We start from the raw sequence: 17,643 nt of genomic DNA, 5'->3' as shown, positions 1-17,643 counted from the left end.
TTCATAAAAGTTAGGCAGGCCATGAGTCAATTTGGGGACTTTCCATACACATATTAGGAAGGTTTGATCACAGTGCAAATGAATTTGGATTTGAACTAGTTCAGGCAAAGAAGTTTTGATACCACTGAAAGCAAGTTTTCACATTGACTCTGTCATTACAAGCAAAGCTAATAATTTCACGCTTGAGTTCATTATACTTAGTTCACTTCAATATCAGGAATTTGCAAAACTTTTTTTTCAAAGTAAATTGTTTGTGTTGGTTCTAAATGGTGACATATGTGTGGGTAAATTAGATTTTCCTCTTCAATTAGAGTTATTTTCATCTTCTCCAACAAAACCTCTGGTGTGTGGCTATATTTTGCTGAAGGGATGCACTAATGGTTCCAACAATTCTCCTTTAGGGCATTTAAAACGTACTCTATGTGTTTTAATATTGTTTTTTTTTTGTGATTTTCATTCTTTTTTAATCCCCCATTTAAAAAAAAATAACATCTCATATTTTCCAATGGATCCCCTATTTAAACATCTAGAAGATACTGATATCAGCACCATATTCCCCAAATTTCAGACATTGAAAATGTAAATATGATTTCCAGTAAGCATATATGTACTGTTCAGCCCTGTCACTCAGCATTTTGTGTCATTAGAGAGAGAAGCTGGTGACATTTTGTGTCTTGTTAGAAATGTCCCTACCAGATTTTCTCACCACTGGTATTTCAGATTGAGAGCTCCATCTTCTCACATAGGCTGCCTACCCAGACTAGCTATTTGTTACTGTTTTTCTGCCGTAAGTATAGAGTGGAGTTTTCCACCTGCTACTTGACATGTGGCGTTGTAGTAGGTGGGCTGTAGAGGCAGATATGAGAATCCAGATGGCTCCTGTTAAGCCAGACATTAAAGAGTTGCAAACATGTAAAACAATGCCACACTTCTCACTCGTTTGTGTTTGGAAAATTTAGTGATTTTTTTCCCCCATAGAATATAGCTTAAGGTAACATGTAATTAAGTACATGAATAACTATGTTTACAATTTCTCAGTTTTAATTCCCAATACAGTAAACATCAATAAAGTTCATATGAACAGAAGCTATTTGGGGTCCTCAATAATTTTTAAGAATGTAAGATCCTGAGACCAAAACGGTCAAGAAGTGCTGTTGTACAGCATCATCTATGGCAAGCCCTGTATTCTGTGCTAGGCTATATAGCCAGCCAGTGCTGACCTTATCATCATGGAAGACACAAGCCATATTTCTCTTACCTAATACTCTTCCCTCCACCCAGATGCCCTTTCTTTGCCCTTCCTTGTCTTCCTTTGCCAGCCTGCTCCAGGAAGCCTTTCTTAACTCCTCCCTCCTCAGGATATTTAGGTGTCCCTCCTCTGGTCCCACATTGCACTCAACACATGGCACGTAATTGGCTATTAGTGGGTCTGACTCCCTCACAAGACGTGGGATCCTTGATGTGGGGTCATGTCAGCATCACTTTTGTGACCCCAGTGCCTGACACACTGCCTCTCACAGAATAATCGCTCAATAAGTCTTTGCTGAACAAATGTTCTTATGTTGATACAATTAAAGCATAGTGTTCTTTTCAATGGTATGTAAAACTATGCCTGGTGCTATTGTATATATCTGCTTATTTATATTCTTAAGACACAAATCTTTGTTTGTTTTTATTTTTTTCCCCCAGCAGATGTTTTCTTTCTACTCATGCATTAAAGACTTACTTGGTCAACAGATGAAATCCTGGAGCCCACAGAGTATTTTTAAAATTCAAGGCAACTGCCAGCAGAGGGCACTCTTGAAAGTAGATGGCATTAGCCATCCTCCACGCTGCTGCTTATGTTTCACCTGGAATTTAAAAAGAAGATTTCCCAACAGCTTATAAAAGGTAAATAAAAAGGCATGCTATATTTAATCACAGAATAAATTAAACTGAGTATTTTTTTAAATAGAGAGACTTTAAAATCCTCATAAGTACCTAGAGAAAAAGACTGCATTTTCAAAACAAAGAAAAACAAAACTAAAAAGCACTCACATTGATTCTTTGTTAAAGCATGACTCACCTCTCTGCCCACCAAAGTGTTTTGTCTTTTTTTTTTTTACATGTTTTTATTCAAGATAGGTATTTGCCATCCATTTGGAAAAAGGCTGACAGAAAAATGGTGTTCTACATTTTTGAAGGACCATTTAGTACAGCGGGAAATATAGGACCTTCATCTTTTGTTGTGCACACTGGCCAAACCCAGCACCCAGCACCAGATGAATCCTTAGTTGGGAAGAAACTACCTTTGAAAACAATAAGTAAGGTAGAACTAGATGGCCTTCAAAAACTAAAGCACATTTTCAATTCAAACAACATTCAGCAGTGACATTTTCAGTATTGCCATACTTTTTTAAATTTTTAAATTTTATTTATTTTTTTATACATCAGGTTCTTATTAGTTATCCATTTTATACATATTAGTGTATATATGTCAATCCCAATCTAGTATTGCCATACTTTTTTATTTTTCTATTTTTTTATTAGTTTCTGCTTTATAACAAAGTGAATCAGTCATACATATACATCTGTTCCCACATCCCTTCCCTCATGCATCTCCCTCCCTCCCACCCTCCCCATCCCACCCCTCCAGGCGGTCACAAAGCACCGAGCTGATCTCCCTGTGCTCTGCGGCTGCTTCCCACTATCTATCTACCTTACGTTTGGTAGTGTATTAGTATTGCCATACTTTTAAAAACAGATATAATGTTCCATGGTTAAGGGAAAAAACCTTGCCACTCAGCTCACATGGAACAGCGTAAATGGCATGAACTAGAATTTAGGAAACCACAATTCCAGTTCCAGCTCTGCCAGAAATTTCTCAGTGAATTTAGGTAAGTCTTTATTGGTACCTTGGTTTCCCCATTTTAAATTTATATTTATCTAAACTTTTTTTTAACCTCTTTATTGGAGTATAATTGCTTTACAATGGTGTGTTAGTTTCTGCTGTATAACAAAGTGAATCAGCTATACGTATACATATATCCCATATCCCCTTCCTCTTGCATCTTCCTCCCACCCTCCCTATCCCACCCCTCTAGGTGGTCACACAGAACCGAGCTGATCTCCCTGTGCAATGCAGCTGCTTGCCACTAGCTATCTATTTTACATTTGGTATCTAAACTTTCTTACTCCATGAAAATACTTGAAGCAGCTTATAATGTAAAAATACAATGAAATAGAGATATAGAAATAGGAGCTTATAGCCAAGGAAAAGAACAAAAATATGCCAAATAGAAAAATCAGTTGTGGTTAACTTCTGATTTGGCTCTGAGTCCCCTGGCAGTTGAGGAAAAAAGTAAAAAACATGATTAGTGATTTGTCATTTCTCTCAGTGTTTCTGAGGCATTCCAGTTTCTTGGGGTTGATGGTCTTTCCCTAAGACTGAATTCTAAAAGAAAATCCCTCCATGTGACTTAATGGAAAATCTCTTCAATTATTTTAAAGCAAATACAATAGGAACTCTTACATAGCTATTTATTTAGTCAATTTCAATGAAAACTGAGGACATGATTTTAAACCTCAGTGTATCCATATGTTCACTCAATGAAAGTTAATAGTGCTTATTACCTTACTGCCTGCCTCAAAGAACTATTTAAAAAATAAAGCTAAAGAAGGACTTTTTTTTTTAAGTCATGAGTTTGTTAACCTGAAACAAATAGGCTGCCAGATATTTCTCCAGCAATGATGGGTTTATTCGGGATCAGCAGAGAATTGCAGTTCAGGGTCTGCGGCTATGGTGATCCACATGCAAGTCCCAGTATGGCAGGGAAAGGAGAATACTTCTACGGAGAGGAAAAGGAAACTTGGGAGGACTATTTAGTAAACAACGAGTCCAGTGGCTTTTCACTGGTTGAGTCCTTGTGGGGAAGAAAAGGAGGCTGTCTTCTTTTTGGGCTCTACTATCGCCACAGGGCACAAGAGCGCCCCCTTCTGGTCTCCCAACTCTATTTGATTGGGGTTTCTGTTCATTCATTTTTTACAAGTTAAATGTTAGATATTATTAAATGTATCCCTCTAGGTATAGTAATAATAAGATGATCAGCTTTCTGTTCTTTTATTGATGCCAAGAGGGAAAAAATCAGGGGGCATTATAGGTAAGGTATGTAGGAAAATGATTAAAGGTTATACAAGACACTTAACTGGTTACCTCTGGGGAGTGAAGATAAGGGTCCTAGGGGAAGATCTTTTTCTCTACCTTGCTTCCCTCTGAAATTTTTGAATTTTTTATAATGACTATGCATTATTTAATATTTAAAAAGCATAAAAGAAAACGCAATCTACTCATAAATAATATCTATACAATCTAGGGTATGCAAAATAATGCCAAATATCTATTTATATTTCCTTTTAGTGGTGATTTAGTTCATCTCTTTGCAAGTCATCTCTTGCAAGAAACAGATACTCATTCAAGCTAGCTTAAGTAAAAAAGGGAGGTTTATTATAAGCATACAACCAGAAATCTTCTGTACATCCAAGATAAGAAATGAAAGAAAGCCTGCTCTCATGGAGCTTGGTACAGAAAATTCAAGGAGCCAGTCTTCTTCCTCTGTCTCTCAGTGTATCTAATTTCTGCTTCTTTCTTCTTATCTTTCTAAATAACTAACTTCTCTCAGCAGATAGGCTTTCTTGGCTTGCTTTATGAATCCATCATAACTTTGTATGATCAAAAGTGACCATCAATTCTGGATAGGGTTAAAGCACCCACTACTGACTTTCTAAAATGTTTATGCCTCTTAAGCCAGCACTTGTCAAATGTTAATCTGCATTGGAATCACCTGAGGATCTTGTTACAACACAGATCCTAATTCAGTAGGTCTATGTGGGTCCTGAGAACCCTAGGTGATCACCTGATGCTGCTGGTAGGCAGACCACACTTTGAGTAGCAAGGCCTACTAAAAATAGCAAGTGCACATTTCTTTTTTTTTTTTTTTTTTTTTGCGGTACGCGGGCCTCTCACTGCTGTGGCCTCTCCCGTTGCGGAGCACAGGCTCCGGACGCGCAGGTTCAGCAGCCATGGCTCACGGACCCAGCCGCTCCGCGGCATGTGGGATCTTCCCGGACCGGGGCACGAACCCGTGTCCCCTGCATCGGCAGGCTGACTCTCAACCACTGCGCCACCAGGGAAGCCCACAAGTGCACATTTCTGAGAGAAGGAATCTGATTGGTGGCTAGCCAGCCAATGCTTTGGGTTGGATGCAATCATCTGGCCTGGGATAACTATATGACATGCCCGCTTAGCATGAGCTATGGATGGAAGTAGAGCCTCAGAGAAAGTGGGGAGGCACCTCAAAACATAGACATTTTACTCTTGTGTGCATCTAAAGTTGCCACAAACATGACCCAGCTACATACAATAGAAAAATCCTCTCTCCCTGTTCCCAGTAGGTAGCAATCTAAATAAAGTCAGGTCCAAAGGTAACTCTGGTTTCTTCAGAGCTCACAACTTCATGATGAACATTCTTCCTTCAGGTTTGTTGCTGTCGGTTCCAGCTGTGGTTTCTCACCATTTTGAACTGATGGCATGATCAGTGGTTCCCAAACTTGAGATTCTGATTCAGTGAATCCGGTGTGGGTCCTGGGCATTGGGATTTTGAACAAGCTTCACGGGTCATTCTGTTGCATCATTGTGCTCCAGTCTGAGACCACTAAACTGAAAAAAAAAAAAAAGTCCTTTCCAGTGGAGTGGTGGGTGGGGGAGTGGAGGATAGTGTCCCTAACATTAAAATGTATGGGTAACCATATGTTACATCAGTGGTTTTCAAACTTTAGCATGTATTAGAATCCTTTGGAAGGCTTGTTAAAACACAGACTGTTGCCCAGATTGCTGGCTCCCAAATTTCTGATTCAGTAGGTCTGGGACTAAACCCAATAATTTATATTTTTACAAGGTCCCAGGTGACACGGTTGCTGTTGAGGCTGCACACATTGTGAGGGTCTCTGTGTTATATGATACCACTACTGATGATCACCTACCTCACAATCCTGTGAGTATAGGATTGGTGGAAAGAATGCATGTAAAAATTTATGGAATAATTTAGAGCTATAAAAATGTCCCTCAGTTGTCAGTGAATAACAGAGGAATGGATAGAAGATGGTTTCTATTCAGCTACTGGCTAATTTTTAAGGACCTAAGATAGAAAGACCAAACTCACAGATGCATTATATTCTCTCTGCACACGAGGTGTATCAGTCAGAGTCCTGGCACGTGAGAGACAGCACATTTAAATTGGTTCATTTGAGAAGCATTTAACAAAATGACTCTATACAAAGATGTGGGTAGGGTTTAAGGAAACCAACAAGAGACAGGCAGTACTCTGGGGCTGGTAGCAACAGGGAGCTGTTATCTCGCCCTAGTAACACAAAGGAAGGAAGTAATCCCCCATTCTAAGAGAGGGTGGCTGTGTGAAGAAAGCCTGGCATCCACTGTGTCTTTTTTTTTTTTTTTTGCGGTACGCGGGCCTCTCACTGTTGTGGCCTCTCCCATTGCGGAGCACAGGCTCCGGACATGCAGGCTCAGTGGCCATGGCTCACGGGCCCAGCTGCTCCGTGGCATGTGGGATCTTCCTGGACCGGGACACGAACCCGTGTCCCCTGCATCAGCAGGTGGACTCTCAACCACTGCACCACCAGGGCAGCCGTCCACTGTGTCTTTTGGTGGACCATCAGAGAAGGAACCAGGGGAATAACTTCCCAAAATGTCATTCTTCTTCTGCCCTCCGTTCTCCTGCCTGTGCCTTCCCTGTTCTAAACTGGAAGTGAGGGAGCCCATTCACGCAGTCCATATCAGTCAGACTCTGTGGGCCCCCAGCAGGATAGAGAAGGGTAGAGAATGGATCTGCAAATAGAAGACACCCAACACACAGGTTCTGTAGGCTGAACCCCACATCTAGTGCTTTTGTAGCCCAGGGTTTAGTAGCAGAGATAAAAAGGAGAGGTAGATGTTTTCCATGTCAATTTCACACAGGCAGATTTTAGCTCTTTATGCTCTCTGAAGTAATTATACTTAAAAAAATAGTAGAAGTGATGTTTAATTTAGGATGGCACTTAGCAGAAGTAATAGGTGTAGCTGTATTATGACATCTAGCCCTAGTGGTTACCCTGGCTCAAAATTTGGAAGCACAGTAACTAACAAAAAATACACTACTAGCCTTTCCTTTTAAGTATGAGTTTTAGGATCAAATAATTTTTCCTGCCTACTTCAGAGAAATAGCTTTGGCTTATAGTAGGCAACAAAAGGACCTCATAAACTGTAATTCCAACATCTATAGGGATGAAGACTTCACTTAAACTGTCAGTTTACTGGTCAGTCAAGAAAGAGAATTGTGCTTCTCTTCTATGGCTAATGAGGACTGTTCAGGCACATAAGGGACACAAGGATGGTACATTCAGCAAAATATTGGGTCTCAAAATACCCTCTTCTCCCGTGGTCTCCCATTGATTCATTCATTCATTTAATAACAGCTGTTGCATCCCTCCTAAATGCCTGGCCCAGTTCCAATCTCTAGGGATCACTGGTAAACAAAGCATCTCCAGGCTTTCGAGGAAATTGCAATCCTGTGACGGAAATGCAAAAGTTAATGATATTCATCTAATTATGAAAATAACTAAACATGTTCATAATAATCCATGGTTTACCAAAGCAGTTTTTTTACAGGTGTTATCTTACTTAATCCTCATTCAACTAGGGAAGTAATTTTAATTGTCCTGATTTTACAGGTAAATAACTGAGACTCTGAAAAGATGGGTACTGACCAGTGATTGGTGGAGATGGAACTGAATCCCAAGTCGTAGGACATACACCTCTGTGCTGGGCATTGCTCTGTAATTGCCATCTTTGTTTAAAAGCCAAATACACAGGAAGGGTAAAGTATCAAGACAATTCCAAAATATAAGTCAACTTTAAGCGTGACAGGAATAGAACACCTTGAGAGAACACAGAAAAGAAAGTAAGTATGTAATGAAAGTTGGCCTGGAAAAGAGGAAAACAGCATAAAAATAGAAGATGAAGGTCACCAACAGGCAACAGTCTCTGCGTTATAACTTCACTCAGCTCTGGCCCTGTTACCTACACAGTCTCCATGACTGCTGCCCCCAAGATTCATTTCCAGGCTTGAGTCTATAACCAGGTCAATTATAATTAAGCTGAATTATTTGTCTAGCTTTGCTGAGAGGGAGTGGGATACCAGGTTAATGTGATAAACAATGTTCTATCTGTCCTTGTGGTCAGCATTTGTTCTTTTCCTTGGGGCCATAATGAATTTGTGCCCCAAACAGCACATGAAGTTCTATGTAGCCAATTGAAATGCCCTGTAAGTAGTCCCAACAGCATGTTTTGTTTTGTTTTTTTTCCAGTTTCCAAATTGGCATGGCCTAAAAGGGAAAGAGTTTTGAAAACAAGTGGGAACACTTTGTTGTCCACCAATGGAGACATGCTCTATTTCCTCCTTGGCTTACCTTGCCAAATTTGGTACATCAGACACCCAGTGAGGATTCAGGATGTATCAAAATCAAAGCACATGATAGAGGAACATGGAACATACTAAGTATTAAACATCATGGTCTGGTTTGATTTTCAAGACTTTACTAAAAGTTGTGGATATACTTTGGTGATTTTAAAAGAGCACTGAACATACCTTAAGAAATACTACATTCAAGGGCTTCCCTGGTGGTGCAGTGGTTGAGAGTCTGCCTGCTGATGCAGGGGACACGGGTTCGTGCCCCGGTCTGGGAAGATGCCACATGCCGCGGAGCGGCTGGGCCCATGAGCCATGGTCACTGAGCCTGCGCGTCCGGAGCCTGTGCTCCGCAACGGGAGAGGCCACAACAGTGAGAGAGAGGCCCGCATACCGCAAAAAAAAAAAAGAAAAAAAAAGAAATACTACATTCCAGCTACTCTGATTCATCTTCCATCTACAAACTATTTAATATTTTACCTAAAGTACCAAGTGCAGAATAATTATTTTTTGGAACAATGCTATATAAATCCTGAGGGAAACACTAATGATAATAGATACGATGTGCTGAATGCTTATGTATTTGGTAAGCACATCGCAATATTTTTCCCTAACAATCTGCAATATCTTGGGCTTTGGGGATGAGGAAATTGAGAGGTTAATTAGCTTTTCCAAGATCACATAGCTACAAAGTGGCTGAGATCAGGGATTTGAATCCAGATCAATTTAACTCTAAATCTGTGCTCTTTCATCACATCACTCTACCCCAAGGAGGCGAGTTTCTGATCCCAAGCTCCAACTTTAAAGTCTTAAGACCTCCATTGATTGTTTCGGGCAGTGGGGGAGATCCTGTTAGAACAACTCATGATGGTTAATTTTATGTGTCAACTTGACTGGGCCACGAGGTGCCCAGATATTTGGTCCAATATTACTCTGAGTGTGTTTGTGAGGGTGTTCTTGGATGATATTAACATTTGAATTGGTAGACTGAGTAAAGCAGATTGCCCTCCCTAATGCAGGTGGGCCTCATCTAAACAATTGAAGGCCTGAATAGAACCAAAAGGCTGACAGCCTGTGAATAAAAAGGAACTTCTGTCTGCCTAACTGTCTTTGAGCTGGGACATTGGTCTTCTCTGCTTTTGAACTTGAACTTGGACTAGAACTTACTCCATTGGCTTTCCTGGTTCTCAGGCCTTTGAAATTGAACTAGAACTATACCACCAGCTCTCCTGGGTCTCAGCTTGCAGACTGCAGATCTTGGGAGGCCTCAGCATCCATAATGACATGAGCCCATTCCTTATTATAAATATCTGAATATATACATATATATATATATGTATATATTCAGTTGACCCTTGAACAACACAAATTTGGACTGTGCAGGTCCACTTATAAGAAACGTGGATTTTTTTCAATAAATATAGTGCCTGTATTTTCATTTTACAGATCTTTAACAAAGTGTGGAGGAAAATTTGTGTTCGATTAAAGAGAACAATATGTGGAATCAACAGAACTAAGGTTTGAGTCCTGATTTTATTCAAACTGTTTCAGCTTCCTGTCCTTGGGTGTCACTGATCAATTCCTTGTTTTTGAGGAAGAGATAGCAGTACACAGATTTTTGATTGGGGGGGCGGGGGTTGGCACTCCTAACTGCCCCGCATTGTTCAAGGGTTAGCTGCATATATGTGTTTGTGTGTTTGTGCATGCATATATGCATATATATCTCCTATCTCCTATTGGTTTTGTTTCTCTGGAGGACTCAGACTAATACACTACTCTTCTCATCATATATTCTGAGGTCAGCCAGTTGGCCAGCTGTTATTTAAGCTTCGTTTGGTCCATCTCCAAGCCTCTGATGCATTCATCTCTGGTAATATTCTAGAAATTCCCACTACACTTCCCTGATGGCAAAATTCACACCCACTTACCCTTGATGTTACTGAGATTTTCAGGAGATAAAAGTGACTCACCATCCAAAAAGAACTAAAACCTTCTATCTTTTAAATTAAAATTTTAAACATAAAATTTATTTTTTAAAAGGTCAAGTTCTTTGGTTCAAAGTAGAAATTTATTTTATATTGAAGGTTGCATATTCAGTTCAACATTCTTTTTTTTTTTTTTTTTGGCTGCATTGGGTCTTTGTTGCTGTGTGTGGGCTTTCTCTAGTTGCGGCGAGCAGGGGCTACTCTTCGTTGCGGTGCGCGGGCTTCTCATTGCAGTAGCTTCTCTTGTTGCGGAGCTTGCACTCTAGGCACACAGGCTTCAGTAGTTGTGGCACGTGGGCTCAGTAGTTGTGGCTCGCAGACTCGAGAGCGCAGGCTCTGTAGTCTTGGTGCACGGGCTTAGTTGCTCCGCTGCATGTGAGACCTTCCTGGACCAGGTCTCAAACCCATGTCCCCTGCACTGGCAGGTGGATTCTCAACCACTGTGCCACCAGGGAAAGCCCCTCAACATTCGTAATAGATAAAATATACTGCCTAAACTACTTCAAGTATATCTCAAGCCGTATGAAACCCATCTTTGGGTCAGAAAGGGGGACATTAAAAACTTGAAATGCATAAAAATCAAAATGGATAATTCACCCAATTTCTAAGACCACATTTTGAATTAGATAGTATAATCAACTGTGCCATACCTAAGACGGTTTTCCAACCAGTCACCTAAATTGTAATGAGGAGTCTGTGAAACAAACCAGTTGAATAGGATGTTGCCCTGGGCAGGAGCATCCTGACCCACCTGGGAAAATGTTGGCTGCCTATCTGCCACCAAGGGGCCCTGGCCTCGGCTCTCTGACCTGTTTGACATTCAGGGGATTTTCTGTGACTGCCCTATCTCTGTGGCTGTAAGAGTAAATGTGCCCACAAAGGAGAGCAAATTCATTTCCAGGATATTAAAGAGATCAGACCCAAGGACAAGTGAGAAAGAATCCTATTTTTAAAACCTCAAAAAATTGTTCATGAGTGAAATGCAAGCTGAATCTGCAAGTCACTGGCTACATTCATATATCCCAAAAAGGGGAGGTGTTTCTGTGCATTATGATGTATTCCCCCAAGCTCATTTTGTAAATATATATTTAAAATGTGTACCTATTTGCCTGCTACATCATTAACTCATTTATTTATTATTCATTTATTCAATACACATCCATTAGGTATCTTCCATTTTTAAGCCATTATGCTGGGTACTATAAGAGGTTTTAAGATAAATAATAGAAGCGTAGAGGGAAGACAATTAGCCAAATAACTGAAATGCAAAACAGCTTTATATGTATAGGCGTATGAGGGAGAACAAATGGTTATCAGGATTCAAAACAGGCTAAAATTTAAACAGCATACTGCATGAAGTAAATTAAGATATACTATATGAAAGATGAAGAATGTGATTTTAGCATTGAAGGTTGGCAGACACTTCAGCAAAGGGCCACTATGAGCACACATGTGTAAGTGGGAAAGTTCACTGACCAGCACAGTTGGTTAATGGGAAAAGCATGGGCGATTGGAATGGGATGATGGACCCAGCCCTGATCAAAGGAGAAACCAGAGAAGCATATAGGAATTAAAGGTTAAATTCGACCAGAAAGAAATTGCCTTGTGCATACCATGGCCAGTATGAAACAGTGGAGCAGGTGCTGCCAGGTCTGTGAGTCAGAAAACCTTGACTCTGGGCTATTCCTTGTCTTCTGGGGGCTCATTTCCCCTCTTTGGGTCTCAGTGTCAATATATGTGAAATGGGAGTACTACTCTGCCTACTTCACAGAGTCCTTATGAGGATTAGACAATGCAGATGATTACTCATTTCCAGTGTAGAGTGGAAGATCAGTTGGTTAGCACTATGCTATTCAATTTTTGAGAGCTCAGAACACTAATTCATTTTTAATGTACAAACATCCCTCAGAATTCTGCTTGGGGGCTTCCCTGGTGGCACAGTGGTTGAGAATCTGCCTGCGAATGCAGGGACACGGGTTCGGGCCCTGGTCTGGAAGGATCCCACATGCCGCGGAGCAACTAGGCCCATGAGCCACAACTGCTGAGCCTGCACGTCTGTAGCCTGTGCTCCGCAACAAGAGAGGCCGCAATAGTGAGAGGCCCGCTTACCGTGATGAAGAGTGACCCTTGCTTGCCACAACTAGAGAAAGCCCTTGCACAGAAACGAAGACCCAACACAGCAAAAATAAATAAATTAATTAATAAACTCCCACCCCAACATCTTCTTTAAAAAAAAAAAAAGTCTGCTTAAACAATATAACTACTAGATGTAGAGCAAAAACAATCTAATCATATTATAGCAATGATGATAAAATTTACTTTGATTTTTTAAATAAGCCTCTTGATATGGATACTATTATCACCCCTAATTCAGAGGAAACTGAAAATTAAAGGGAGTAAATCAGTTGCCTACAGTCAATGGACTAGAAAATGGCAGGGTAGAGTCTACAAACTCAAGCAGTCAGTCATGAGCCCACACCAAGCTATACTACTTTCACATAAAGCAAGAAAAACACAACCTTGCACATGGTTTTAATAAAAGAAAAAGTATATGCCTTCAGTGTCTATTGTCCAAATGAGTATTAGCCCAAAGAGACCTAATATTCAATTCTCTCCTTTATTAAAAAAAGTACACAAAAGAACCTTATTTAATGTTAATACTATAACTCAATGAATTGAAATTAAATGAGATACTACTTTAGTTAACATAGCAGATTCTTTAAAAATCATTTACATATATTTTTCTGATTTTAAATTGACAGGCTCATCATAGAAAATTGAAAAAATATTGAAAAGTATAAAGAAGACCATAAAAATAACACACAATCCCACTATTAACATTTTCTTTTGTTTTTTTTTTTTTTTTTTTGGCCGTGCCGCACGGCTTGTGGGATCTTAGTTCCCCGACCAGGGATTGAACCTGAGCCCTCTGCAGCAAAAGCATGGAGTCCTAACCACTGGACTGCCAGGGAATTCCCTAACATTTTGTTAAATGTCTTTTCAGCCTTTTTTAATCCAAAGATAATATTTTTAGGCTTTTCTGTCCCTAGTGAAATATAGATACTTTGTTACAAATTAAAAATATTTGCATCTGAAGGTCTAGGTTCCTCAGCAACAGAATTTTCACTCACTGCTAGCTTTTTCCTTTATTATATATAGTTATATGTATACGTAAAATATAACATGTATAACATATAAATTACACCTATATGTTTAATTTACACACAAAGTGTATACATCTTAAGAGTCTAGATCAGTTAATTTTTACATACACCCATGTAACCACCACCCATGTCAAAATATAAAACATTTCCAACATTCCAGGAGGCTCACTTTTGTCACCTCCCTGTCAATACTGTCCCCCAACCTGGGATAACTATTGTTCTCATCTCTCAACCTTCCCAGCTTGGCTTGAATGGCTATCCTTGATCAACCAATCAAAATTTTACAGTCTGTCTCTTACTTATTATATAACATCTTATAAACATCTGACAATGCAAAGCAACTAGATGGCAAAATGAAATTGCAGTTCTTGCAAAAGCAGAATTTCATGACATTGATAAAAGTGAAGTTGGAGAACTGTTCCAATCTCATGTACATTCACGTATCAAGAGACTAAGTAAAAACTGAAGAATAAAAGAAGAGAAAATGGGTAAGGATGATGACACAATAAATGATTCCAAAAGGTACTGGCTTAAATACCAAAGAATTTTAAAAATCTCTTTGGAAGATTGATTAAAACCCTTGATTTTTAAAAATTCTTAATTTTAAATTATTTTGGAGAAATGATCCCCTTTAATAGTGTTGCACAGGGTAACATGAACTAAAGGATATTGCATTGTGCCATTCTACAATTTTGTCCAAGAAAATGTGTCTTCTCTCTCCATGCCAAATCAGCTCCCTAACATTCTTTGGACTAAGCATTTGTGCATTGTCGCAATTAATCATAAATTCTGTTAACTTTAAGATAATTATTTTTATTATATACTTTGAAATTTGCCCCTTATTATAAGAGAGTTAATTCACTTTGACCCTTTGCTGCTACCATTTATCCTTGGATGACAAGTGTTTCTTGTAACTCTGGTCTCTGTGATGAAGTTTAGAGATGTAATTTATTTATTGCATCCACACTGTCCTCACTTGGCCAACAGAATAGAAGCATAGAGCAGATAAGTGATCTGCAAGGGCCACAGTGATGGTGTTTGCATCCATGTCTGTCTGACTCCAGAGGCTATTCTCTTTAGGTCAGAATTCCTCCCAGGACCTCAAAAGTGGAGGCAGCCGGAAACCCAGGGTGATTCCTTTTGCTTTCCAATCCTCAGTCCTTTGAATGAGAAAATGATGTCTGTATTCTTACTCTTATTACTAATACGAATGCTTTATCACTGCAAGGGCAAACCACCTCCATACACATCTCATTTGGTCCTTACTACCACCCAAGAGGTGGCAGAGAAACAGGCGAGCAGGAAGCTGAATGACTCGCCCCAGGACCCCCAGCTCACAAGCAGCAGTGCTGTAACTGGAATTAACGCCTTTAGACTTAGAGAAGAGCAGTACTCTTTTCTCTTTACAACTGTCTCCTGGCATGAAAAGAGGTCTGGGGAAGTTAGAAAATAAGTTCACTGACCAACTTAACATCTAAGTAACATCTCTACCTAATACATGGCCTTCTATTGTGACATTTTCCAGGTGAACAACCATGCTGTCTCCTCCTAAGGGTGGTGTCTGCAACCCCAGCAAGAGGGAGGCTTTGAAGTCACAATTCTTACCTTGGAGGCTCAAGAAGTTTCTAGCATTTGAATTCTGTACCAGTAAGAAAACCAACAAAATGACCCCTCAGGGTCTCTGTCCCACCCAGTGCACTATCCAGGGGAGCCGACAGAGGGCAGTGACCCAACACAGATCCTGTGAAAATCAACCCCCGAGTCGTTTTCTTTCAAACAGCTTTAACAGTTTTACTTTCTATTTCTTGAACTAACTTCTCAATTTCCATTCTTGTCAGGGGAAGGCTGAAGACCACAGCAGCAACACACCAGGATTTATAAATCCTGTTTAGCCCTTATTTCCCGTAGAACTCTCGGCTCTTCAGACCTATAAGATTTATTCTAAAAAGCCCTGATCAACGTACACTCCCGCCCCTCTGGATATAACTGGTAATAACATAAAAAGCAACAGGGACGGGGGCTTCCCTGGTGGTGCAGTGGTTGAGTATCTGCCTGCTAATGCAGGGGACACGGGTTCGAGCCCTGGCCTGGGAGGATCCCACATGCCGCGGAGCAACTAGGCCCGTGAGCCACAACTACTGAGGCCGCACATCTGGAGCCTGTGCTCCGCAACGAGAGGCCGCAATAGTGAGAGGCCCACGCAGCGCGATGAAGAGTGGCCCCCGCTTGCCACAACTAGGGAAAGCCCTCACACAGAAACGAAGATGCAACACAGCAAAAAATAAATTAATATACTCTAAAAAAAAAAAAAAAAAATGCAACAGGGTCAAATTTGGGGACCCAACATTGCAGGGCGGGGAAAAAGCACAAAACCAACCGTTTGGTACTGCACAGCCTATGAGAGGAAGCAGCAGCTTGAAATAGAAACACATTTTGAAATTAAAAAAACATACACATTCTGAGCTCATCTACATCTAAAGCTAGTTTTAAAAAGTTATTATTCCTTTTTCCTTCTCTATCAAGTTTATCAGGATTTTCTCTCTATCTAGGGAAATTTTTTTTTTCTTTTTTAGATTAGTAAAGCTTTTGCTCAGTTTTCCAGTCGAAAAAGAACATGAACTTTCATATCATCTTGGAGTTCTTATCTAAGAACTCCACCCAGTCCTTGGCAAATTCCAGATTAACTTCCCCTAGTTCTAGTTAATCAGTTAAGCAGTGTGTTAGCTACTCAGGGAAGCAGTTTCTAGATGATTGAAACTGCTTAGCTGAATTCAAATGTCTTCATGTCCGCTGAACTGGCACACACATTCTCCACCTGAGGAGTAAAGTATAAGGGTCAAAATGAATTAACTCTCTTATAATAAGGAGCAAGTTTCAAAGTACATAATAATTATCTTAAAGTTAACAGAATTTATGATTAATTGCAACAATGCACAAATTCTTAGTCCAAAGAATGTTAGGGAGCTGATTTGGCATGGAGAGAGAAGACACATTTTCTTGGACAAAATTGTAGAATGGCACAATGCAATATCCTTTAGTTCATGTTACCCTGTGCAACACTATCAAAGGGGATCATTTCTCCAAAATAATTTAAAATTAAGAATTTTAGAAAATCAAGGGTTTTAATCAATCTTCCAAAGAGATTTTTAAAATTCTTTGGTATTTATGCCAGTACCTTTTGGAATCATTTATTGTGTCATGATCCTTACCACAAGATAGACAAGACAGTTCAACAGCTCTCAGGATATATATGTGCAAACTATATATATTCATTTGATATATATGAATATAGACAATATGCAACATCTATCTGTCTGTTTATCTATCTATCGTCTATATTGGTAGCTAGTTGTTTAAGTAATAATAATTCTTTACCTCTGGAGAACTCAGTGTAATTACAGCTATTATTCTCCTGTCTGCATTGTCTTTGGGAGGGAGGGAGGGAAGGCAGGAACAAGAGAGGGAAAGAGGGAGGGAGAAATCAAAACTGAGATTCCCTTCTCTAGAGCTGCTCAACTTCTAGACCCCCTACGGCTACTCCTGAGAGGAGCACCAATGCGTCCTGAGGACCAGCCAGCCGGCCACGGTATACCCAGTCCGGGAAAGGACAGTTACGCATGGAGCCTCCCTCTGACTGGCTCCCAAGACCAAGGCAGGAGCCTGAGGCTGAGGGAGGCTCCCGCTGTGGTCAGATGCCCAGGACTCAGGGCAGTTGCATCCCCTTAACCACATTTAAAACATCATACTACAAAAAAAAAAAGTTGAGCAGCTCTGGAGAAGGGACCCTAGGGAGACGGTATATGGTTCCCTGGCTCCTTCCTCCAGGGCTTCTCTAGGCTTTGGTGGCTGCCACGTCCCCATTCACATAATGGGGCTCCCCGCCGTCCTCCTCTGGGCTTCCTACAAGGGAGGAAGGTGCTTCCCTCGGGACTCTCCACGACTCTCACTGTTGGATGTAAGCCGAGTTCTGATCATCCTCAGAGCCCTCGTTCCCTC

The sequence above is a fragment of the Mesoplodon densirostris genome, chromosome 5 (genome assembly GCF_025265405.1).
Source record: "Mesoplodon densirostris isolate mMesDen1 chromosome 5, mMesDen1 primary haplotype, whole genome shotgun sequence".
Lineage (NCBI taxonomy): Eukaryota > Metazoa > Chordata > Mammalia > Artiodactyla > Ziphiidae > Mesoplodon > Mesoplodon densirostris.
This window is presented reverse-complemented; position numbering follows the sequence as displayed.